The sequence below is a fragment of the Passer domesticus genome, chromosome 2, assembly GCF_036417665.1.
Source record: "Passer domesticus isolate bPasDom1 chromosome 2, bPasDom1.hap1, whole genome shotgun sequence".
In the NCBI taxonomy this organism is placed as follows: domain Eukaryota; kingdom Metazoa; phylum Chordata; class Aves; order Passeriformes; family Passeridae; genus Passer; species Passer domesticus.
In genome coordinates, this window is record NC_087475.1 from 110,820,517 (window position 1) to 110,845,443 (window position 24,927).

General features: G+C 39.4%; 1 long non-coding RNA gene across 1 annotated transcript; it reads right to left on the minus strand.

The window, feature by feature from the left end:
* Positions 1-1,207: 1,207 nt before the first annotated feature.
* LOC135295601 (uncharacterized) lies at positions 1,208-19,169 on the minus strand. Its single transcript, XR_010357726.1, has 3 exons — positions 19,092-19,169; positions 16,947-17,053; positions 1,208-1,663 (listed from the first exon to the last, which is right to left on the minus strand). It is a non-coding gene; the product is annotated as an uncharacterized LOC135295601 (long non-coding RNA).
* Between the last annotated feature and the right edge of the window lie 5,758 nt (positions 19,170-24,927).

The window sequence follows — 24,927 nt, forward strand, 5'->3', positions numbered from 1 at the left end:
TGGTGCTGTAGCCCTTGTTCATTTCCTGACCAATGCTGCTCTTATTAATTCCACACAATATCTAGTTTATAATTGCACTGTTACTTAAAAATGCTGGTCAGGTGCCATAGATTTTGTTCCACTTTTTATCACAGTGTAATATATTAAATAAAAATAGGAAAAAAAACCCACAGAAAACATTAGGGATCATGCAAAAAGATAAGAGCAAACTAAATTGTGTTTTCAGCCTATGAGCTTTGACGCTTTCCTACTAACTACAATAGGGAATTCTAGGGCTGTGTCTGTACATTTAATTCAGACTGCTGCATGCAGGTATTTCAGGATTTCAATTTTCTGCTGTATATCATCTAAGGCCTGTCTACATGTTTCTAATTGCTTTCTCCATGCAAAAGAGATGCCATAGATTACCAACAACAGACCTATTAATCATCAATCTAAGTGAAGCTAGTCTTACACATACAATATTTATAAGTGTTTATATACCTCTGGCTAGTGCTCACAATCAATGAGTGCAAGACAAGGCATGCTGGAGAGTTATCAAATGGTCATATCTTTCCATGACATTTAGTCTGTAGTTGACCTTTATTCGAGATAATATTTGTGATAAAAAGGGGTTTTTTAAATATGTAAAGGAAATTATTTTAAAATGTTTACTTTCCTGGGGAGCTGAAAAACTTGACTGACTGCATATTTCTTGTAGACCTAGGGGACTTTGTATTGCTGCCTGTGTGGTCTTTCAGATCATCATCAACTACTTAATGAGCAAATATAATTTCTCTCTCGACTTTTTAGTTTCAAAAGGTATAACTGTGAAATAGGTCTTATGTGAGGTATAAGGGGTATGCAGGGGGGGAAATCCAATTACTATATGAGTTTAATTGTATCTCCTCACACCCTAAGAGACCAAGAAGGAGTCTAATCAGTTTGCAAAAAAGTCTATTCACATTTTACATCTTTATGGTTGTTGGAAAAAGCCTATTTACATTCTAAAGAGTGTATTCATCAGCTTCTGGTCAAACAACATCTAAGCATTCACTTCTTCCTTTCACAGTCAGGCTCAAAAAAAATATAATTCAGTAATGAAAACTACAGAGTCCTCTTTCATTTCCATTGAGCTCTTATGTTAAAAAGCAGAGCCAGTCAAACGACTTATTTATTTATTTATTTATTTTGCAAATTAATTATGTTATGATATTCATCCCCCTTTTTTTTTTCTCCCTCTTTGTAAATCATTTGTGAACCAATCAAAATACTGTGATGGTATATCTTAATTGCAGGCATTTCCCCAAACTTATTCGAGTGTTTGAAACATTTGTTACCTCTTTGCTTTGAATACATGTCATTTGGTCTTCTTGGGGAGGGACCAGTCCCAGGGTAGATACTAGAAACACTGAATTAATCCAGCAGTCATTTTGCTTGGAAGCAGAGCAATTTCTCAGCCATTCCTATAAAACAAAACCTGGGTGGAGGGTCACAAATATTTGAGGGAAAAACAAAAAAAGTGCAAGCAGTTTGGAATTCTGCATAAAATGCCCCACACCTGACCTTACTCTCTTATTTTTTCCTTCTTGAATTGTTCCTCTTGCCATCACTTTTAAGCAGAAGTATCGAGGCCATTACCTCACTGACCCTGTTTGTACTCCTGAAGCACAGGGCTCTGCATCTGGCACAGTCACAGCAGAACTCTGTGAGATGTACAGTCCCATATTTCCCTGTTTGTCTGCAGCTCCTCGCCAAAAATATAAAGAAAACACCCCAACATACATCTGTGAAGGTGGCAATGGTTAACTGTGGACATCTCATGAAAAATAGAAAAGGAATATTTCAGGAGGTTACCAAGCCACGGCTGATATCTTTGAAACATTGTACAATATGTTAAGTTTCTGTGTCGGTTACAAAAATTTGCTTATCAAAGGCATTTGCAGCTCAGTTCAATCTAAATTCTGCTGGCTTCCTGCTGCCAGAAGACTCGGCTTTGGAATTTTTTTTCCTTCTTCCTCAGGTCCACCTCAGAAAAAGTTGACTTTACTGAATTGATCCTCTCTGGCTCCTACCATCCAGCGACAACAAAATTGTAATTACATGAAAAGAAGCTGATGTTCAGCAGCAAGCTGTGCTTCAGTTGTGCGTTTCCTTTTGATCCCAAGGTAACCCGTGGCAGTGGTAGGTAAAATGATTTTTCAAGCATAAGCAGGAAAGCCCCTAAGGAAGAAATATGCTGTATAATCATGTGAGGAAATGCAGCACTTTTTATTGAGGACACCATACCTTTACCACTGCAGACACAAATACCCCTCTCAAAGGAAATGTAACCAATGTTTTTAAGCATTCTGCTCCCTCACATCCAAATTTTAAGCTATTTACAAGAATTCAGAGTCTTAGCATTGAAGAAGTGATGCCTGGAAAACAGCGATAGGTTTCTCCACATGACTATATTTGTGCACTGCAGGGAAGTGTGCATCTAAGCCCAGGCACATCCCCCCAGTAGCCCCAAAAGTATCACCAAGTTGTTCAGGCTGGTGTGCCACAGCCTCCACAAGTTAAACAGCTCAGAAAGATGCTCTGTGTGCACAAAAAAAGCAGCAGGCAGACAGCTGTGGTTTTAAGCTCCTACTGAAGCACAATATTAAGCATATACATGGCATTAAAATGACCACTGTTAGTCATTTCCCTAAAGTAAAGTGACACCAATACTCTCCCCATGGGAGTCTGTAGCCATCCCACCACTGCCTCTCCAGCTTCACTACGAAGCTGGGACCCCCAATGATGGTCCCCATGGCAGATCCCTTTCTGCAGGAAATTTATCCTCCAAGTGTCATCCCCAGCCATCCCGAGTGCTTCACACGGCACGTCTCACAAAATGAGGATGTGTTTATGCACACCTTATAGCAGCCTCCCAGGGCCTGAAGGGAGTCTACAAGAGAGCAGGAGATGGACATTTTACAAGGGCATGGAGTAACAGACAAGGGAGAATGGCTTTAAATTGAAAGAGGTGAGATTCAGATTGGATATTAAGAAAAAATTATTGACTGTGAGGGTACTGAGGCACAGGAAAAGGTTGCCCAGAGAAGATGTGGACACCCCATCCTTGGAAGTGTTCAAGGCCAGGCTGGGGCCCTGAGCAACCTGGTCTAGTGGAAGGTCCTGCTCATGGCAGAGGGGTTGCAATTTGATGAGCTTTAAAGTTCCTTCCAATCCAAACCATTCTATAATTCTATGATATTTAACAACTTACCTTGTTTCATGTCTGAGCACACAAGACCTTTGTTTGGGGCTGCAGTGCTTACATTTCAAAAGGAGCATTTCATCAGAGTCTTGTTCCCTGTCAGAATTAAAGCTCCCAGCAGTAGACACTGACTGGCAGCTGATAGCTGTCACTTATTGCACAGAGCAGTGGTTACTCCGAGAGCCTAAACCTTGAGCTTGGCATCACCAAGCAGGCACCTACTCGAGCTGAGCTGCCACTTGGCCTGCTCAGACATGGATCACAGCTTTATCCTCACCTGTTTTAAAGTTATGTGTATTAAAATACCCAGGACCACGCCACAGTAGGTGACATTTTATATGACAACTATTTTAAGACTGCTCCCATTTTTTCAGATCCCAAAATGAAATATCATGTGCCCTGCTTTTTTACGCACATTGAACGCCATCAGATTCAGTTCATGCTTTGGAGGAAGGGGAAATTAATACCTCAAACTCCTCAAAAATTAATAAAAACCCTAGACTTCTCCAACTCAATATTGAGACTGTCTTAATATTTTCTAGTGGGCATCAAAATATCAAATTATATTTTTTTAATTTTGTGGGTTTCATATAATGCTGTCTTATATACGTGTGTTCAGCTGTTCTTGCTGAAAGGGAGTGTTGCCTAAATCAAGAAATGAATCTTCCAGAACTTTCCAGAAAGGCAAGAGTCTTGATCCCATGTTCTGTAAATGCAGTTCTTGTAAAATAGTTTAATTTTTTTTCATTTTCAGTATCTCCTATTGTGTGCACCAGCAAAATCTGTGCACACAGAGCTTAAGCTTAACAAGAGCCTTTTCCATCAAGATATTCCTTTTTCAGTATGTATGCATTTGTTCAGCTTTGTTTCCATCCATTCTATTGGAATACAACTATGCTCAGAACATTATTTTTGTAATGTTTTATAAGTACCATTTAGTACAAACTTGCTATCTTTTCCCCACATGCATGCTATTTACAATTTCAGCAGACCATTTCAATGCTGCTTCAGATTCCACTCCAGAAATAGAATGAATATTAATCACTGAACTATTTTTGCTTGGACATGTTCTAACATATTTTACAAAAAAATGGAATTTTATAGTGCTCTTTGAGCAATTAGATCCATTAGGTGTGTGGCTTCCTTAAAGGCTGTAGCTAACCTAGGGTGGCCATGTACAATATTTTATTCAGATGACATTTTGTGTTTTAGCATTTATAAAAAGAAGCCATTGCTTAGCAAATCTTTTAAAATTATCCAAACAGACTATTTATCATCTTCAGAAGTCTCTAACTGGCTGTTCATGTTTCACTTAGATTTTAATATGGTGACTGCTTCCTGGCCACTGAGCAATTTTTAACATACCTTTCAATACTACTTTCTCAAAAGCTATTATTGGCCCTTGTTCATATAGAAAGATTGTCATCAGTGTGTTGGCAAACATTGGAATGTGAACATACTCTGAGAGAATGACATAGAGAGAAAGAGAGAGAGATGTGCTGAAATTGTGTTGAGGTACAGGTTCAGGAAAACTGTCTTTGAGACTAATGTCCGTAAATTTTATGGGAGCTATGGATAGATGATATCCAAAACAGAAACCAGATTCCTTTAATTTAGTCTGTGTGTTCTGAGGTAGTCACTCAGCTAGCAATGATGTGCTTTTTCTATTAATTTTGAAGGCAAAGTAGGATGGATACTTGCTCCAAGTTTCCCAGATGCACTCTGTAATCTTTATTAAATCAGAGGTATGGCCTCATAATCTTAAAGCTGCTGAAAAGAGCTTGCACTCTTTGGAGGAAAGTCACCAACTGTGCTAGAGGGGCTGCATGGGACAGAGTTCCTTCCTAATATGCTAAGAAGACTGAAAACAGAACAGGGGGAGGGAAGAGATCCTGTCTTTTGACTGTTAGAGGAGGCATCTTGGTTCCCTATAGCTAAATATCAGAAGTCCCAATTTCTAGAGGATGCTTAAGCCTATTTGGATTTTTAGAATCTTGGGTAAAACACTACTGTGCAAAACAAAGTATAAATGCCCAAAGAATTATTTAACATGAAGTGGTACATTTCCAGCTACATTTGAGGCATTTTCTTCAGCTGATATAAAGAATTGCGCCCTTGATGATACTCAGAGATATTTCTGTTTAATTCAGTGGTGCTGCATTAGCAAAGACATATCTTCAAAGATACACTTTCAAAAGCCTTTCAATTGCAAGCTTTTTTCTAAAACCCTAAAATTCTTCAACTGCTTGGCAGTAAAACCAGTTTGGGAGTAAAACCAGCACTCAAACTGTGCTAAGCCGTATGACTGAATATACTGAACTCTCCAAGGCCAGCTTCCTATTTCCTCTACCCCCCAGCCACAGTCTTGTGGGCCAGAATAGTTTCCTCTAAAATGCCAGAAGACAAGTGCCACAAGTAGCCGAGGGCTTTCCTAAGTGACTGACCCAAATTCATAATCACTGCAGGTATCCTCCTCAGAGAGATGCAAGACAAAGTGGCAGCAGCACTGCTAGATGAATCATGAGAACAGCTGCCCCTCACCATTGCCTCAGAGGCTGTTCCTACACCCCTACTTCTGCCAAAACAGGATGGCAGCCTGTAACACCAGCTGGTGTCACCTGGTGCAGTGGCACCATGTTATGCTGTAGAAAATTTGACTTTGCAGCTTCCATTCTTGCAGTGTCATAAACACTGAGAGTCAAACTCAGGATCTTCAGTACCAAAAAGCACATATTTCCACCCTGAAAGTTCAGAATAATCTTCTTTGAGCTGTAGCTAGGCAATACACTCTTCCTGTCAGTGAATCAGCTGCTAGAAGATTTCACTTTATGTGCAAGATACTGCATTTACATTTTGACCCATTTGAAACATGGCTGAGGGGGAGTGACAAGTCAGTCAGAAATCCTAATATTTTAACATAGTTCATTCCAGATTCCTAACAAGAAGAAAAATAATAGTCTAGATTCTAATATAGTAGCTTATTCTTATGTTTTATTTATGAAAATCATTTAATTAGCAGTTCTTTGCCTCTGCTCCACACCCCACTTCTCCTGAAGTTTTCTGGCTGCACTGCACAATGCAAAGACTCTGCACATTCTCTGAAGAATAACAGTGCCCAGACTTTGGGCTTTCTGCTCAAAGTGAAGCCAGTTATAGATTTTAGTTCAGCTCAGGAAAATGTCTTTGCAGTTAAGTAATATTTATCTTTCCTGCGTTTGAATTCATACTGGGAAAGGCTCTGGACTGCAAACTGGATGCCCTTCAGATGAGGCCAAGACAAAAGATGCCCCACAAGGTGCACCTGGCATGGTGCTACCTGTGTGGCACCTGGACCTAATCTGACATTAAAGGTACTACCAGGCAGGCAGTGCAGACCTTGGGCACCCAGCAGCAGCTGCCTGACTCTGCACATCCTGTTGCCTTGTGCTGACCTCTGAGGCAGGCAGAGCTTCGTGTGTCCCTTTATCCATGCTTTTAATAGAGAGGGAAATTTGATCCATTGATTCCATGCACTAAACTGTAAATGGGAAGTCATAAAATGCTGGAAAGCTGCCTTCAAGTCCTGAGGGTTCAAGTGAGGCTTTGTTTCACAGATCTGACCTGCCCCTGATGGAGAGAATGCCATAGCAGGGATTCCCTACAGCTTCAGCAGGAAAGAGCTACCCACTGTGTCCATCCCCCTTCCCTTCCCCTGACCCAGTGCTAACCTGCAAATTACCTCTTTTCCTGATCTTTCGTTGTATGGATATCATTAATTACAACTAAATATTCCAAAGCCATGTCAAAGTGGAACACAGAGAAAATTTGAAAAGGGTGCAAAAGGGCTGTAATAAAACCACCACGAGCTATACTTCATGCAAGACTTTAGACCTCTGGGAGACTTACAAACACTTATTGCTTCTCTTTTTGGGGTGCAAAAAACTGTATTCATATTCCTGTCTGCTTCACTATGAACTACAAAATCTTCTTGCCCCGAAATAAAATAAAAAGAGAAAAAATTCCTAGAACAATATAACCTTTTCAAAGATATTCCACACACCCCTTCCTCAAAGACATACTAACTGGAAACCACAGGAACTCAGAGCCATACTGCAAGTCTATATTATTCAGCAATATTCTTAGGAAACGACTAACTAATACCTCAGATGGTGTGAAGGAAACTGGGAAGTCTATTTCCCAGTAGAAAATTGAGTAAATCTCTCTCACTGGCAGACTTACACACAGACACACACACAATTTTTTGCAGTCTAATTCAACACAGACATAGAAGTCAATTGGAACAACAGTGCAACTCAGAATGCAGCTTTCAGTCTGGTCTGTCACATAGCCCATACACAGAATTGGAAGCTCATATGCCTCTAGTTTCAAAGATAAATCATAAGTTGTACACACACAAATCTTTATTTCATCACATCTTCCTACGGCAGATAAACTGAATTCTGTATCAATCACCATGTTCTGATTTTCTAAGCCTTTCCTTGTTTTAACACAACACTGAAGTAATGGAGCCAAATACTGTAGTTTACAGCATATTGAATCTGGATAGTTTGGAGTTGTTGTAAAATAATAATCTCATTTATATAAAAGTTTTGATCTTAAATTACAAGGTGTACTTCCTACTTTTTATTAGGGACACCTTTCAACTAGAAAAGGGTGGAAAAAGTGTCTTCTTCCTAAGTATTTAATTTAAAGAGATATACTGCATGCAACCCAGAAATTCTCCTATGAGTATGATTACCTGAATCTTAAGGACTTGGTACTTTCCAGGCTCTGTTAGCCAGGGCACTGAATAAAGGACAGAGAGGCTGTCAGTTCTGTGTCATCACTTGCAGGACAGAGCAGGGGCACTTTGTTGCCTGGTTTTTTGATAGCAAAGACAGGATTCAGTCATCTACTGAGCTGAAATCACTCCTTCTCAATTCTCTTTGCCAGTTTTCCATACTCTGAGGTTCATGATTTGATTTTAAAGAGTCAAATATTCACAACTATTGTCTTCCAGAGAGGGGTGTGCTGTCTCTTACCTCCAGTCTCTCAGCACGTTAGGCTGCCAATGAAGCCTGGAGGGGGCTCGGTGGCTGCTGCAAGCTCCCATCTAGGCAGGAGCACACAGCTCAGCAGGACATTCCACTGAAAGCAACCATCCTCCCGGAAAAGCAGATGTTGACTTGTACCATGTGGGAGTGGTATAATGTCCCTCACCGTTGTGCTCAATTTAGTACATTTGCATCCCTCTGCTTCTTACCACTATGAATGTCTTAGCTGGTATTTAATGGTTTGTGTTGTTTAAATTGGATCCAAACCTTATTTACCTAGGTCTACTAGAATTTCTGTTCTGTTTCCTCACTTATTCAGTGGTATTGTTCTCCCTCCTTGTTTAGTTCAGTCTGGTTTTATTTTTCCTTAAAGGCTGCATCTTCTCCCAAGACCACATACTTGTGAACTTTTTTTCTTGATAAGCTCAGGAGTGCAATTGTGGTCCCTCGTCCTACAGTCTTACCATCCAATTGCATCAGCATGCCCAATCTCTCTGTTTCCCCCCCAGCAGAACCTTGTTCAGGAGCAAAGCAATCACTGCCACCCCGGGATGATCTCAGCAGAGATCAGGGGGCAGTCATCCCCATGTGTGCCCTCTGGCCACCAAGGGTGTTGCTAGCTGGTGGCCACAGATCGCTCGCACATCCTGGTGTCATCCTGGATTTATGCTACCTTACCTGCAAACCAATGAGGTCATAAACTACCATCCTACTCACCTTAGCCTCCACTCCATCCAGAGAAATTACAACCTTAGTTTTTCTTCATAAGGAAATTTCTTCACCCTCTTAGTTGGTTGCCCTTTCCACTATCGCTTCTATATCCACTATGTCCTTTTTAAATTATGAAGTTCTGAATCACACAAAGTACTCAAAAAGCACATCAAAGTTTTAGATAAGAGCAAAATAGTGTTTTCTGGTATGCTCTCAGTACATTGATAGTGATACTTCACATTGTGCTGACTTTTTGGCTGGCGTGATATCCCAGCAGTGATTTTAGAGGACTGTCAAAGACAACTCCAAGGTCTGTTCCCTGAGTTGCAACTACTATCTACACGGTCAGTACAGCACAAACGCAATTTAGGTTATTTCTCTCTAATTCTACCATTTTTTCATCTGCTTGACCTTGTGGACAATACTTTCTGAAGCTACTCATGATCAGCACAATACTTGACTAAGGAGAAAACATTCTTAATATCATCTGCAGGTTTGGAGATATCACTGCTCATGCTCATGTTGGTCAGCTGAGGTCTGACCAGCTGGATTTGCCTTTCCTATCCTTTTTGGAGATGCACTTGGGGTTGTATTACTTCCATACATGTGGGATCTTTCCCAGATTCTGGTTTAAATATTCTTCTTTAATTCTTTTAATTACCAGAGACAGCAGCCCAACAACCCCTTGTTGAAGAGCCTTCTCCACAGGGTCACAGATTGAAGCTTACACTGGTTTAGTTTCTCCCTTCACTGGGCAATTCCCCTTATGTCAGGTAACAACAAAATGACACCTGCCCTAGCTGAGGTACATCAGCCGAACTCCACTTTTCTCCCCATCTTTCTTAGCCAAACTGCCATGAAAATTGTCTTACTCGGGGTCCTCTGTTCACTACACTTCTGTGTATGCAGCCCTTAATTCCATGGGTTGTTTTTGTTTAGGCAAGAATTCCCAATAGACATCAGCTTCTGCTGAGACAAATGTGTAAACGGTTTGAACCAGAAGTGCACTACTGTAATGTGAAACTTCTTGTTCATCTATCAATACTTTGTAATAAATCTACCAAGTAGGATACTGTAAGACAAATTACAAGAAAATGTAGTGCCTGTATTTAGCTGGAGAGAAGGCATGTGGATAATCATAGTCCTTGAATTTTCACTTCAGTGGTGTAAAGCTTGAGAACAGCTTTTAAGGAAAAAGATAATTAAAGACACAGAGGTCAAATGAAAATGGCATAAAATACAGCATGAGCTTAACAAAAGTAGATTGTACCAGATTAACCTCATACATTTCTTTGACAAGATAACCTACACTCTAGACAAAGGACGTGATTGATCCCATCTGTCTTAACTTTAGCAAAGCCTATGATAACAAACTGTATTAACAGTAAAACAGGAAGAGATGGGGATTAGCAGAGAAATTGTGAGGATGAGAAGCTGACTGAAGTCAGACATAGAGTGTGCTTTTTGAAAGGGAAGGCTTATGGCTGAAAGGAAGTTAGGAAATGAGGTTCCTCAAGAATCAGCTTTGACCTCATTTTATGTAACTTCATAAAACTCCGTAACAATCAGGGAAGAAACATTCGGAAACACTAATAAAGAAAAATACCTCACAGACTGAATTTTTTTTTCCACTAAAGAGAAGAACTGGGTATGCAAAGAAATGGATACCATTGAAGACTAGGTTAATAAAATGGAAAGAAATCTTAAAGTGCAAACTGAAAGACAACAATCTTTGGGACTAACAGCAAGAAATTATCCTGTAGGCTGAATGCTCCATCATTGGAAATGGATAAGAAAACGAAGGATTTATTTCTGCATGTTGATTTGTAGAAGGGCTGTAGGCCATTAATATGAGGAAAAGTAAACATAAGAAAAGCAAATCCAAGCACACAAAACCAAGAGCTGTTTCTGTAGGCATGGGGAAGAATACTTGCTATTAGGAGAAATAAAATTTTAAATGGGAGAGGTACAAGGAAGAATTATGGCATAATTAAAGGACTAAAGAAGTTAATTTTAGTGAAAAGTCAAGAAGAAAGTTGAGACAGAGAGACTGAAAGGAACATGATTGTTATGCACTAAATTATTTAGGCTAAAATCAGAGTTCACGCAAGAAAAAATGAGTACAAGCTTTAAATTGCATTTCTTGAGCTTGAAAAGGATGGACTTAAGAATTAGATTAGATTTTTGAAGGTAAGAAGAGGGATAAAAAAACCCTAGTTTTAATACACAGTCTAACAGTAAAGGAGATGTAATACAGTGCCTGCACTAGCCAGGAGTGGCACTCAATTAACTCTGAAGTCTCCTTCCCAGTCGTGCATGCTCCCTTTAACAGAAGCAGTAATCCAACTTTGCCACTTAAACAGAGCAGCTAGAGGACTAATTCCTGCCAAGCAGAGGCTTCTTCGCTGGAAGTGCATGGGTTTTTTAGCCAAAAAAAATATTTAACCTGCCAATCTTGGCTTTTTCTTTGCAGTCATCACCCCTTCCAAAAGCAGTGCAAAGGAGGGGCAGTAGTGGCCTTGCAGACGTTTGTGACCTGTTGTTGTCACCCACCTTGGCCCAGAAACCCCTGAACCCGCAAGGAACGAAAGTCTCTGAGTGCAGCAGTGGGGATGGACACATATTTGACTCTGGTAAGAGGTCTCCTCCTGTTTTACATTCACAGCATCTCTATGCAGCTGACAAAAGCAGGCTTGAAGTGCCAGCTAGGAATGTGTCCCATGGTAGATTTAATCCCGTGTAATTCGCAGGAAGTGAGACACTGTGGCAGCACGGGCTCCAGTGGGACTGCTGCAATCCTGCCAGGGACTGGGGTGTGTGTGCTCCACTTTAATCAACACCAGCAAAGTGTGCTTCCCACACTGCCATTTTTTATGTAGACATATCCTGCAATGCTAATAATCTTTATTATCCAGAGGATTCCACATCTAGAAACACATCACAGTTTAATTTGTATTTGATACTGTATGAAAACAAGTGGGGAGGTGAGATCTAGCCTCTGTGGGGTTCTGTATCCTAATATAGACACATTTCATTACTTTTGTTCAGTTTATTGGGGTCTCTTTCTCAGCCCGCTGATGGTCTGCATTATTCAGGTACATAAAACCAGTAAGAGCACTATATTAGCCAAATACTGTTTATAATACACTGAGGGGGGATTGCCCAGTTGAGGCAGTGCTCAAGTGCTTCCCAGTCAAAGCATCGCTTTAATTGTAGATGCAGAAAGGGTGAGGTTTTTTTTCCCACTTCTTTTTTAATCCTCTCTCTATTCTTTAATGATCCAACCAGTTATATAAATATAGAAAAGTGTTTCAGCAAATGTACTGTAGGGAGATTTAACAGATTTGGAAAATATTTTTCCACAGATGTCATCACTGTTATTGATGCAGGCAGCACTAAATCAACTGTGATTTAAAATTTTACCAAGAAATACATAAGATAGAAGGGCCATAAAGGAAAATGGTTACGCTTCCAGTATCAGCTTGGAATAGAAGAAATGATAGAGCACCATTTCTTTTGCAGCATTGAACAATTTTGTGTGGGATGGTTTGTGGTTTCACATAGATCAGGCTCATACCGTATGACAACATTCAGTGATTTTCTGACCTCACACCATGAAGTTCTTCCTTTATTACCAAGAAAATCTACTCTTTCCTAACCCATGCATTTTACTTCAAAATAACTTTAGCAGATGCTCTCTGTAGGGAAAAGTTGGAACACAGGAAGGCAAGCCGTAGATAACAGACATCTGCTATCTGCTTTTTAAGCAACGTGTGAGAGCCCAGGTTTCCCCCAGGTAGCCCCATTCCCATCAAGAAGAGTTAGCCCTAATGCACAGAGCATTGCAGCTGCTTTGCACCATATTCACAACACAAAGCCAACGCAGGGTTTATCACACAGGGTTTATCACCCAAGAGACAAATATACCCTGCAGTTTCCATAGGCAAAAAATTAGGATCACAATCAGAAATATTTCCTTTGGGTTATGGCACAAGACTCACAAGAAGAGCTTAAATTCATCAACCTGGAACTGGAATCCTGGAATTATTTTTACTTCAAAACCAAGCTCTGAGCACTAGCCTACAGTCACTCTGGATCAGTACAGTGTAATTTTGGTCTCTCTCTCTAGTGCAAGAAGACAGCCTGGCTGCCACTTGGAGGGAAATTATCCACCAGGGCCTTCTTTGTTAATTAATACAAATTTAGAGGCCGACTTGCATGCATAGCTCTTTTCAAATGACAGGTTTTTTCAGCTGCAAGCCTGATTCTTTCTTCCTTTTCTACACCATGGCAAATGGGGAACAGATTTTTGTTTCCTAATGCTAATATCCAAAAAACCCAAGGTTACAGACTCAGTTGTCAATGGCAACAGCAATATCATTGTTTAGCCTCCAATTAATAGCGTGGAGTAAGTACAATTATCAGTAAGATTATGTTTCTACAAATAGCAATTCTGGTTCCATTGTGCAGACATATTACACATCACATAACCCTAATCTAACAGTCCAGAATGGTGCTTACCTGTGAAGGTTGTAGCAGATGACTCCGAACTTTAAAGGTCAAGACCCTGCCTAAGTCTGAACAACAAAGAATTCCACACACTGAAACTATTTTCACTTGGATTCCGTCAAAGTAGTAGATTTCCAAATGGTAAATTTTTAGGCTTTTTTGTCTCTTCCCTATTATATTCCCAGCCTGGCTAGGTAGTCCTACAGGGCTATTTTTATAGCAAGGAAAGTTTGAATTGTGTCCTTGCTGTGAACTGTCTCTGGAGTAGCATTTCTTTCCATTCATGAAAGAAAAACCCCTCCACTCTGCTACTTGCACTAGATAACTCAAGTAAACCAGCTGGAATATCCATCTGACTGCTATGTGGCTCCTTTTGTTCACTGTATTATATTTTTCCTGTAGGTCTTGAGAAGCCTAAATTCTTATGCAAAAATCCAGGTTATCTGAGCTGATTCAATAGCAAATAACATCATCACTTTTTGCACTTAGAGGCAGATGACTACTTGCACTTAATATATTAACTGTCCACCCTTTGCACAGCCCTCCTCTCCTATTTCCCTGACAGCAGAAGCAAGTTCTAGGATCACAGGAATGAATGCTCTAGCAGAAAGAAAAAAAAAAAAAACAAAAAACAAAACCAAAAAAAAAAAAAAAAAAAAGAAACCAAAAAAAAAACCACCCCTGTACTGGTTTGCAAATTAAACTTCACTAAAGTTTCTGTACCCCACTTCCAGGAAGTTCTACTTTGCTCTTGAAGGTTGGTGGATAAATGATGTAAAGAGTACCCTGGATATAAGGTACAAGTCAGCTGAAGAAAGGATGAAGATGTTTTCTTTGGGCGAACAAAACCAGTTCACACTATGTCTCTGCCTTCCTTCAGAGGAATAAAAAGTTCAGGCTGTGACCATACTGTGAGGGGTGAGACCTTTTGAAGGACACCTGATTGCAGCCAAAGACTTCTCTGGTCAGCCCAGTGACCAATGGAAATGATTTCCCAAAATTTCAGTTTCCCTGCGCACAAGCACCCACAGCATATGACTCTAAGACTTGAAACTCCATTTTAAAAGCAGGAAGATTTTGACTTGTGACTCTGTCTTGAAGGCTACTGCATCCCTCTAATAGAAACCTTCCTATTTCCAGCTTGTATTTATTCATGGCCCTCTTACATCTGTTTCTTCTTGTGCCAGCATTGTTCTCTGCCTTAAATCTCTCTTTTCCTTTATAGAGTTTACCTCCATAATGCATTTATAGATAGCAATCATATCCCATTCTCAGCCTTCTCTCTCTTCATCAAAATGACACTAAGCATTTATAGAGTATTTTTATGTCTGAAGTTCTGCACAGACATTATGAGTTTCTCCTCACCAAGAAGATGGGCAGATAAGCAATATGAAAGTTTTCATTTTTTCATTTTTGACTCTTACTGCGTGTTTGTGATGAGATCATTCAGGCAGAAAGCTGAAGCTGTCACACTACAGAGGAGCATCACATTACAGCCAGAAGGAGAGTCAGAATTCACAAGCACCAAACAGCATTCCAGAAAACAGTCTGGATCAAGGTCTATTTCATCTTGTTTTTGGTTTATATAAGCCTTCCCCTCCTCCTAAACCTTGGTAGTCCGTAATTTGTCTATAATTTGACCGACTAAAGAAGCAATATTTTACTACAAAAAATGTTATCAAATTTGCTAGTGACACATAAAAGAAAATAAACTTAAAATATATCATTTTTTGTACAACATTTCAATGTTTTGGCTACACTGTGGCTTACCAGTCCAAGGGTCGCAGCTGTGAATGCTTTGTTCTAAAAACTTTGGAACCATTCATATTTAGAAATTTGTTAATGGAATGATAATGGCCTCATATCTCCAAAAGCAGAGATTTATTTCTGGAGATACTGAAAGTATATATATCAAAATGTAATGAAGAAATTCAGTATTTCTGATTGCTTCCAAAAAAATCTTGCAAGTAGCACAAAGCCTACATTAAAATCTAGCAGGCTAGTTTTCAGATACATAGAGGGTACATGTAAATCTTTAGTGCTCAAAGAGCAGAAAAAAGAAAGCAAGGAATCAGATCTTATGCACACAAAAGACAAATCTGAGCTTTCATTTACCAAAGTTATTCAATTCATGTTAGCACAACCCGGCAAGTTTTCATTCGGTAGGAGTCCAAGCAAAAATCAAAGTGATAGACATCAATTCCTCAGTAAAAGGCAACTTCAGATAGCTGGGTATCCTACTATCTGATTTAAAAGAAAAAAAAAAAACGAAGAAGAAGAAGAGAAATTAACTCAATGGATAAGTGCCTCTCTTGTAACAAAGTTCTATTTCACACTCAGGATTGTTTTTTCAATAGGCAAATTTTACTGCCTCCTCATGATATCTGCAAAGCTGCACAAAAAGTGTCATCAAGAATGCTGATCATCATTACCTGTTCATACAGTGATGACACTTAATGGGAGAGGAGAGAGAAGTGTTCTGATTTGGAAAAGATGCAATATTTCGAACATAAATCATAGCCCAATTTGATGAGCAAAGACCTGACAGATAGTCTTGCTTGAGATTTGCATCTCTTCCTAAGCCCAGCCAGGGCAACAACCTCCAGCAGTTACATCTGAGTCCAAAGTGACTGCTAAATGCCAAAATAATGTCATTGCTTTTAGATCTATTTGGGCTTCAAGAGCAAACACAAGACTGTAAACAGGGTTTCAATCCCTGCTTTATTCCCCAGTCCCCAACTCAGATTCTGAAGCCAGACCTAAGCATCCTCAGCAGTCCCTTGCACCCAGGCACAGCAAAAAGTAACCCAAATACCAAGCCAAGGACATTGCTGTTTCCACTGGGGAATGTCAGAGATGGTGTTACAAAACAGCAATTAGCTAAATACTTGTTGTGGCAGCAGTCTTATGCAAGCCAAACCAAGAAAATCCCCAGAACAGGCCACAGAGCAAGGCCTATTGTCAACAAAAGGACCTAGACCCACTAGGCTGGTAGAAGAAAAATTCTTCATTGATCAATCATTGAGCCAACAGAAGACAATGTAGACAGTAACGATAAGGACATTTTCAAACAACAAATAGTAGAAAAGGAGTTTATAATTCAAATCAATTTGTATTAAAGATGGGACAATACTGGCTCAGAATTACAGTCCTTTTATTTTAAGCAGGTGACCTTTAAGACCTGCTTTTTGAAGTCAATTGAACCAAAGATTGCAGAGACCTAAACAAGAAGGCATAAAAACCCCTCGAAGTCAAATGAGTAAAATAAAACCTGGTATATGCATTCCAAGTGTGGAGAAAGGAAAAACTTCACAGAGCATGTTGGATGGAAACCCACATTAAAAATTATAGTGAAGGCACTCATGAGAAAGAGGTGAAGACTGACAAGTAATTAAAACAATGGCTTAACTTTATCCTGAGACAGAGGCACTCAATACGCTGCTATAAAAATGAAAGAATGTACTTACTGCTGTCATGCAACTTTGTCCCCAGTCCAAGACCATTCAATACTATCATTAATGATGGGAGGATGATGGGATGCTGCATATGCTTATGAAATTTACAATGACTAAAGCTGTGAGAACAAAGGAGTGAGAACAAAGGACTGAAATTCAAATTGCACTGGCAAATTGGTTAAATAGCTTGCAAAAATGAGATTCAGTACAAGTGGGAGGACAAACATGGGGCACAACTCAGACAGGAGTAATCAGTTTGCACAACTACAAGATGGGGAACAACTGGTTAAGTAGCAATTCAGCATATAAAGTATGAGGATTATAGGGGATTACAAAGTAAGTGTAGTTCAGCAATGTAGGGCTAATACAAATGACATAAAGGCACAAAACCATATATAAAAGCAGGAAGATAGCCTGTGAAATATATGAACTATAAATTATTCACTCAGAATCATGTAAAATATTTGCTTTAGTATTGTGTCTACTTAGAATACTTTAAACCAGAATCTAAGGAGGCACAAAAGCTGGATTGGGAGAGACTTAAAATATCTGATATACTCAGAAAGAGTGAATGAACAGCAACAAAAAGAAAAAGACATGGACGGATGACATTATGACAGTTATTGGAGGGTTATATAAAGGATAAATCAGGAACTGTCATAACACAAGTGGAAAGTGTTCAAAGGAAAAGTAAATGCACAGTAAGCCTTTTCTTACCTTAATACATAAAGAGTAAAGAAAAGAGCAAGGTCATGATACACTGAAGATGGGATCAATAAACATAATCTTCACAGACCCATCAGCCAATCAAGCACTTTAGCATAGCTTCACTCACTTTAGCATAGTTTCACTAAAGGTGACAGTACAGAATACTCAGATATGTAGAATAAAGGCAGAAAATTAGGATCACTATAAAACAGGGGCTAAAATGAGGTGGAACAAAAAGTACTTATGCCATTAATGTGTCCAAATGTTATCAAAAAATCTCTAGGAAAACTACCATATGGAAATAAAATGTGATAACAATAGCAAAAATACTACCTGCACATCAAAAATACCAGTCATAAATTTCAATGACATATCCAAATCAATTTGCAAAGAATCAATAATCAAAGTTATAGAAATAAGGGGACATGGTAAAATAAAACTCAAAAAAACTTCAAGAAACTCAAAACTCAAAAAAAAATGTTTCATCTGAGATAGGTTGACCTAATCTAACTTTCTTTCTACAGTGCATTTGGACTTGAGAATAACATCTATTATATATAAATCTGTATCGGAAATGACCTAGACCATAGGACTTCATAGAAGCAGCTACTTAGCAAGGCACTGAAAGGAGGTAAATAAGGATTTTCTCAAAGACTGATTTAATAGCCAGTCTTACTCAGCAATATTTATTTTAGGGGACTCAGCAAAAAGAACTTGAAGGCAGTTAAGTAATATGCTGATAAGACAAAGCTTGTGAGCATCACCATACAATAAAACATGATAATTAAAAGCAGTTTGAAGAAAAGGGGTGAAATACTGCAGAGGAGGACAGCAGTAGTAAGGGATAGATGGGAAATTCAGGTAGAAGATGGGAGGGCATCAATTTGATGAGAAGGAAAACACGAGTGAGCTATTTTATCACAAGTGATAGTGAGCCAAGGTAATTGCTCAAGACACTTCATGGAGAGCTACTGAAATGTCCCATGGAGCTCTGTGGGCACTCTGGTGATCCACATTCTCAAAAATGATAAATTTAAGCTATTTAAACTGGAGCAGGTTTACAGAACCATCTAGAATGATCAGGGAAATAGAAACCTTTGCTAAAAAGAGAAACTGTTTAACAAATGAAGGCTGAGAGGGAATATAATTGTCCTCTATAAACATATCAAAGAGGTAAATGCCAGGGAAGGAGAAGAGCTATTTAAGCTAAAGACCAGTATTGGCACAAGAACAAAAAGGTAGAAGCTGGACATAAATAAGGTTAGGCTTGGAGCATGATTTCTAACCATCACAGGAAGGGGGAATTCCGGAGGAGCATTAAGGAGCACGAAATTCAGGTATTTTACAGTGGGGCTTTATTGGTTTGGGGAGGCAACATGGTAAGGTGACTGCCTAGGACTGCAGAAGGATTTAATTCAATGAGACAAAGAAATCCTTTCAAGCCTCTACCTCATAAAAATGGAGAGGTCTTTCCTGAGCAGGCTGAATGTACTGGTATAAATCAGCTGTTCTCATCACAGAAGCATCTCTTCTGGCATGCACAGTGTAGGGCACAAACAACCATTATGATGGTCCTTCAGGACAACATGTAATAGGATCCTGCCATTTCTATTCCGTGGCTACCACCACAAAAACCTTCAAAATTCTCTCTTGCATTATGTGGCCTTTATATTAACAAGTACTTCCAGAGAAAGTCACAGCAGACACAAAAATACCTTACAGCAATTAGAACTGCACAAATCTAAAAAACAAACCCATTAGGAAATGATTCTATAATTCTGTATTACTCTTAAGTTGTGGGTTTCCCCCTTTTCATTTCTCAAACTGATGCCTTAAGTTTTAGCTTTCATACTTTCCAGATTCTGTACTGCATTAGTATATAACTGAACTTCCTATGAAGTGTTAGCAAGCTCTCCTCACAGTTTAGTTAGACAAAACAATCCTTTTCCAGCCCGAAAACAAAGGACACTCTTGCAGCTTCAGGCCCAAAAGGTATAAACAACAGCAAATTGAGGAGAGCAATCTGGAGGATGGGACTTCATAACCTGCAGCTGTAATTGGACAATTAACCCTAATATGCAAATGTGCCAAAACTTACAAAAGTGTGAAAACATGTGACCTGTTGTCCAGCATGGGCGTAGCCTTAGCCGGGCTCTTGTACTGCCCAAGGTGTATTCTTTGAAGGCCTTTTTAATAAATACCTGCTTTATTCTTTTAGCACTGTCTAGCCTCTGTTCCAGTCAACCTCTCAAGGCATCAAATGTATTTCATGGAAGACTTTGCTTAAAATGAAATTAAATATCATGAAAGTTTCTGGCTAAATATCTATTAAATATAGTAAGAACTTTCAATTATTTTATAAAGTCTATATCAACTATTTTTATTTAAATAATAGTTTTGAGGAATTTTGATTAAATATTCCATTAAATTTGCAGTAAAATACTTGAGAAACCCTTCTAAAAAAGTAATACATTTTCTAAGAGTTAAGAGTTTATTAGGTGTCAGATGGGGTTTTTTGACAAAAAATATGTTTTTGTTACAATTTAGAAGTGCCTGACACATTTTCTACCCAGCACTTTTCCAGGGAGAATAACTTTGAGTCCTGTGCCACATTACAAAAGGTAACATAGGCAAAGTAATTTGATTAAAGGGAAGACAATGCATCAATAAAGTACCAGACCTCAAGCATCCAGACTCCAAATCCCATCTCTTTTTACCAAATAATTTATTTCAGAAAGTATTTATGCAAATATATGGAAAACAGTAAAGTATTTTTTCTATCTAAGGAAAAAAGTGCTATATACTATACTTTGCAAAACTATATAGCTCTTGAAAGGTCCTGTTGCTGTGAACAAGGTTCACTTTCCAAAGACTGACAGGCCTGGTTATGATGATGATAAATGCTGAGAAATTAAATTTCACTTTGAGACAGAACTTAAAGTAAGCCCCCAAATTTGCAGTGAAAATCATGATTGCACAGCAGATCTCTACAGGGGCTTGGGAATTACAAGAATCCTAGTCAAGTCTTGCATTAAGAGGTAAAATTTACTGCAGGTCAGAAGAGTGATACGAGGTCAATTAATCACTCAATTTCTCAAATGCAACCTAAGCAGGACTTAAGTAGGAAGGGATCTTTCCGCTGCCTGCCTGCCATGGGGAGGAGACTCTTCCTGTACAGATTTGCACAGTGCACCCCATGTGCTTCCGTGGGGTCCTGCCAGACTGGGGTGAGCTCTGCATGACATCCAGCCAAGTCCTGCTTGGATTCAGAAAGGAGTCAGCAGACAGAAAGCAGCTTTCTGCTGAAATTAGCTCAGGTGTGTTTGAGACCTCCTTCTGGACTACTGCAATATCCCGAAGTATCAAGAAGCCTCGTTTGAATTTGCAGCTTATAATTAACCTTAAATCCACAGCAGATGAAAGACCTAATATTTTTTTAGTGTAGTTTCTTTATTGCAGCTCATATAGGAAAAAAAAAAAAAAAACAAACCAACAATCTTGACAGGCCAGTGGTAGGACTCTGGATGTAAGGGAGCTTTAATGTTACAGCATTTGTCAACAGCATGTTGTTTCCTTTAAATGCTATCATAAAAAAAGAGAAAAGCAAATTAAGCTACCAAACTATCATTCTCCAGTGTATTAACAGCAAGCACACCAGGAAAAGAAACCTGAAACCTTTTATTTACAGGACTGAGGCAGGAATCTGGAGCATGTCTCTAATAGTGGGGATCAGGTGCAATCAGTTACTCTGCCCCTACCAGTCAGAAGGGAGATTCCTTCATTGCACCAACTGGAGCTCCCTTAGCACCATGACAGGCCCAGCTCCAAACACCATGGAAGGGATAACAAGGCTCTTTGGTTTCTGTGTCCAGGTCAGGTTTTCCAACCATCAGGATAACAATAAAAGCAAGCAAAGTGGATGTTATATTAATGAACTGCCTTACAACTCTTAGAGAGGTTTTTTTTCCATTAGCCAGCTTCCCTGAGATCCTGACTTCCAATGTAATCTTGATTACAAATCAAGTAATTTCTCCAATGCCTCCAAAAATCCTCTCCAACGGTAATAAATAATGCATGTTTGCTATACCAGAATGCAGACAGAGACAGCAAGTTTCTTAGGACTGATTTCCAGGTACAAATGTAACTCTGTGGGTTTGGATATTTTACTCCAAGAAGAATTTATTGTGTGCCATTCGATCGCTAAAAATTATAAACTGAGGCCTGGAGAAAATGCAAAACTCGTTAAATTCTAGTAAGAAAGACCAGCATTGATCAGCTTCCTTGGGTATTCTTGATCATGGGAAGTCTTCAGGAAATTCCTATTATGAGAAACATTTTGGTGCCAGAGAAGAGCTTGGGTTCTCACCTGGATGTACATCCAGGGATGGGCATAAGAGAGAAAGTTAAGCAAAGCATTTCTATCTCAGTCAGACTTTTCTTGCTTTGGTGAGTTTTAATCATAGAATTAATGTTGTGTGTAGTAGCTTTTGTAGACCTTAATGGTCTAATGGTTTCAGCCACTAGGTGTGAGTTATATATACACAAAAACTTTCAAACTAAGGACTCAACAGACAAGAAAAAATCCAACCTAGTTCAAAATGTTCTTATCTCTCCATAATTAACTTTGTTGCCCGTTTATAAAACCCTGCCACTAATGTAGCCATAGGAAGATGTGTATATAAATTGCAGCATAATGAACTTTTAGAAATTAAGTCATTCAATGAACAGAAACTCCAGACAAATACTTTACATTATGCTTTTAGGACTTGGTTTGCTAATTAAAACAGATAATAAATATGTTCACATGAAAGGCATCCCGTATGATTTCTTGTCTCAACTCAGTGGTTTTTATTATTTCAGTGCACTAAAGCAAAATCATATTTATCATAACTAATTATCCAGATAATTCCTTGAAATGGTTTTTTCATTTAATTATCCTGCAACTCAGGGTCTTCTGTAACTAACAACAAGAAGCAAGCTCAAGAAGCAGACAATAACTTGCAATCCATACTATCAAAGCTGCTCATCTCCAAGTCTTTGATAAGGAAAAATTATATTTAATAACTGGGTGCCTCAATAAGAGGCCCACTCTGCAAGCATTTTAAAGCTGTCATTTCCAGTAGCCTGTGTTTGTTTTAATACTTCTTTATCACTGACTTTGCTGGCAGTTGCTTTCTTCTATTTGATGCTGCATGCTCTGCTTGTCCTGACCCACAAATTTTCCATATAGATCAGACAGATTTATAGACCTCGCATATTTGTAGGTCACAGAATGTGACAAAAGCAACATTTTAGGCTGATTAATGGGTTGTGCACCACATTAAAAACATCTTGTTTTTCTCCTGTTCTTTACTTTAGTCCCTTTAGGTAAGTTAATCTTGCCTATCATATCATATCATATCATATCATATCATCATATCATATCATATTTGTCTCGAGGTGCCTACCTATTTTCCTCATTTATCCTCCTTTCTCTGCTTCACTGCTTGCTTGCCTTTCTCTCAGAAAGTACTGGGAGGTCTGTGCTGCAGGTGGTTCAGCCTGCTCCCTCTGTACTGCTGCCAGGGAGTGCAGATACAACCTGCCCAAAACCTGGGGAGAAGCCACTTCTCAGGTCAAGGCTCTGTGCAGCACACATTAACTGGCAGGAAACTCACAGGGCTTCTCAGCTGGACCCTGACACGGGGCAGATGACAGAGGGTGGGATGGACATTACAGTAAAAATTTCTGGAACAAACAGAGGTGCACAAAAAACCCTCAAGGCACTGCTAGAGCAGGCCCAGCTACAGCATGGCGAAAAGAAGCTACAGGCTGTTCTTATGGCACATAAAACCTGGCATAGACAAAAGAGTATCCTATAACAAAGTTATAAAAATTTCACCTGGTGCTATCTACAGGCACTGACGCTGTCACTTTTCACTCCAAAACAGCAGATTTGTCCCCATCTTTTGTTCCTTCCCTAAGGTACATGTAGCTCACATCAGTTTTCAGTTTGAACTGTAACACAAGGGTAAATCCTTCCCAGGCACAGGAGATACTCTAGATTTGTACAAGCCCAGAGAGGAAAGTTTTACCTTTCCTAATGAAATGTAATATATCAAGTGTTTTTATCAGCCTAGATCTTTCTAATCGCAACCTGAGACCACCTGTTTATTTATGTCTCCTGGGATTCTGCTGGCTCAAATATCATTGATCACGCACACATCCATACCCTCATGATATTACCCTTTGCTTGCAAGAGACCAAGGCCAACCAGAGAGTAAATGAACTCTGTCAATGCTGTTCGAATATCCTGTATGCTGTGCCACCCTCTTACACTTAAAATCAATGGCACAGAAGGCTGCCATCAGAAGCAAAGCTGGTATGCCCCAGGGGGTTTGCTGTGAAAATCCAACACTCGTCAATGAAACTCTGTTGGTTCACTGCTTCAGTTTACAGCAAGAGTGCTACCAAAAAAATAGTAGCCTTGTTGCTTTTTGCTACACAGTAAAGTGCAATGGCCAAGGTGAGAACCGAAAACTTGATGGAAAGAGGAAAACGTTGTACAGAACACGAAAGTTACTGACAAATTCCTAAGAGCAGAGGAAGCAACAGAGAGAATATTTTTGTCCATGTCACAATAAAGAATGAGTACTTTGATTGCCTTCTGCTTTTTATAGGTTGCCTTAAATTTCCCAGAATTGCTAGGGAAGAGAGTTGTATACAAAGCGAGTGTAATGCTTAAATCAGAGAGGTCACAGCAACTTGTTGGGATTAATATGTTTTATACTGGACCAATCTTCTGGTGAATATTTCCCCATGTACAGAGTGTCGTCGTGTCAAGGAGCACTATACTGTTAGATTCTGCTCGTGCTTAGTGCAGGAGCCTTTGTGGGCCTACAAGCTGCCTTCCCTTGCTCTTCCTACAAGAGCTCCCTGTAGGAAAAGGGAGTGAAACCTGTGGTGAGACATCAAATTGACAGATCCACACCATGCCATGCTGGTGCTAGCTCCAAAAGGGCCAGAAACCACCTATATCTCAGGCTACCAATGACAGCCAGGTCTCTTATCTTCTCCTACTTGGCATCAAGGATGCTGCAAAGAGCCATGACCACTACTGACCACTAACTGCTATGTTCTCTTTTCCTCTGGCCACAAAGCAGAAAGAAGCAGATTGCTAACAAGACAGCCAATGTTTTGTCATGGAGACATCTATCTCCATGGCAAGGGGAGATTCAAAGGGGCCAGGAACCAAGTGCCACTGTGCTGGGAAAGGTGCCATCACCTCTCCACTTCCAAGTAAAAC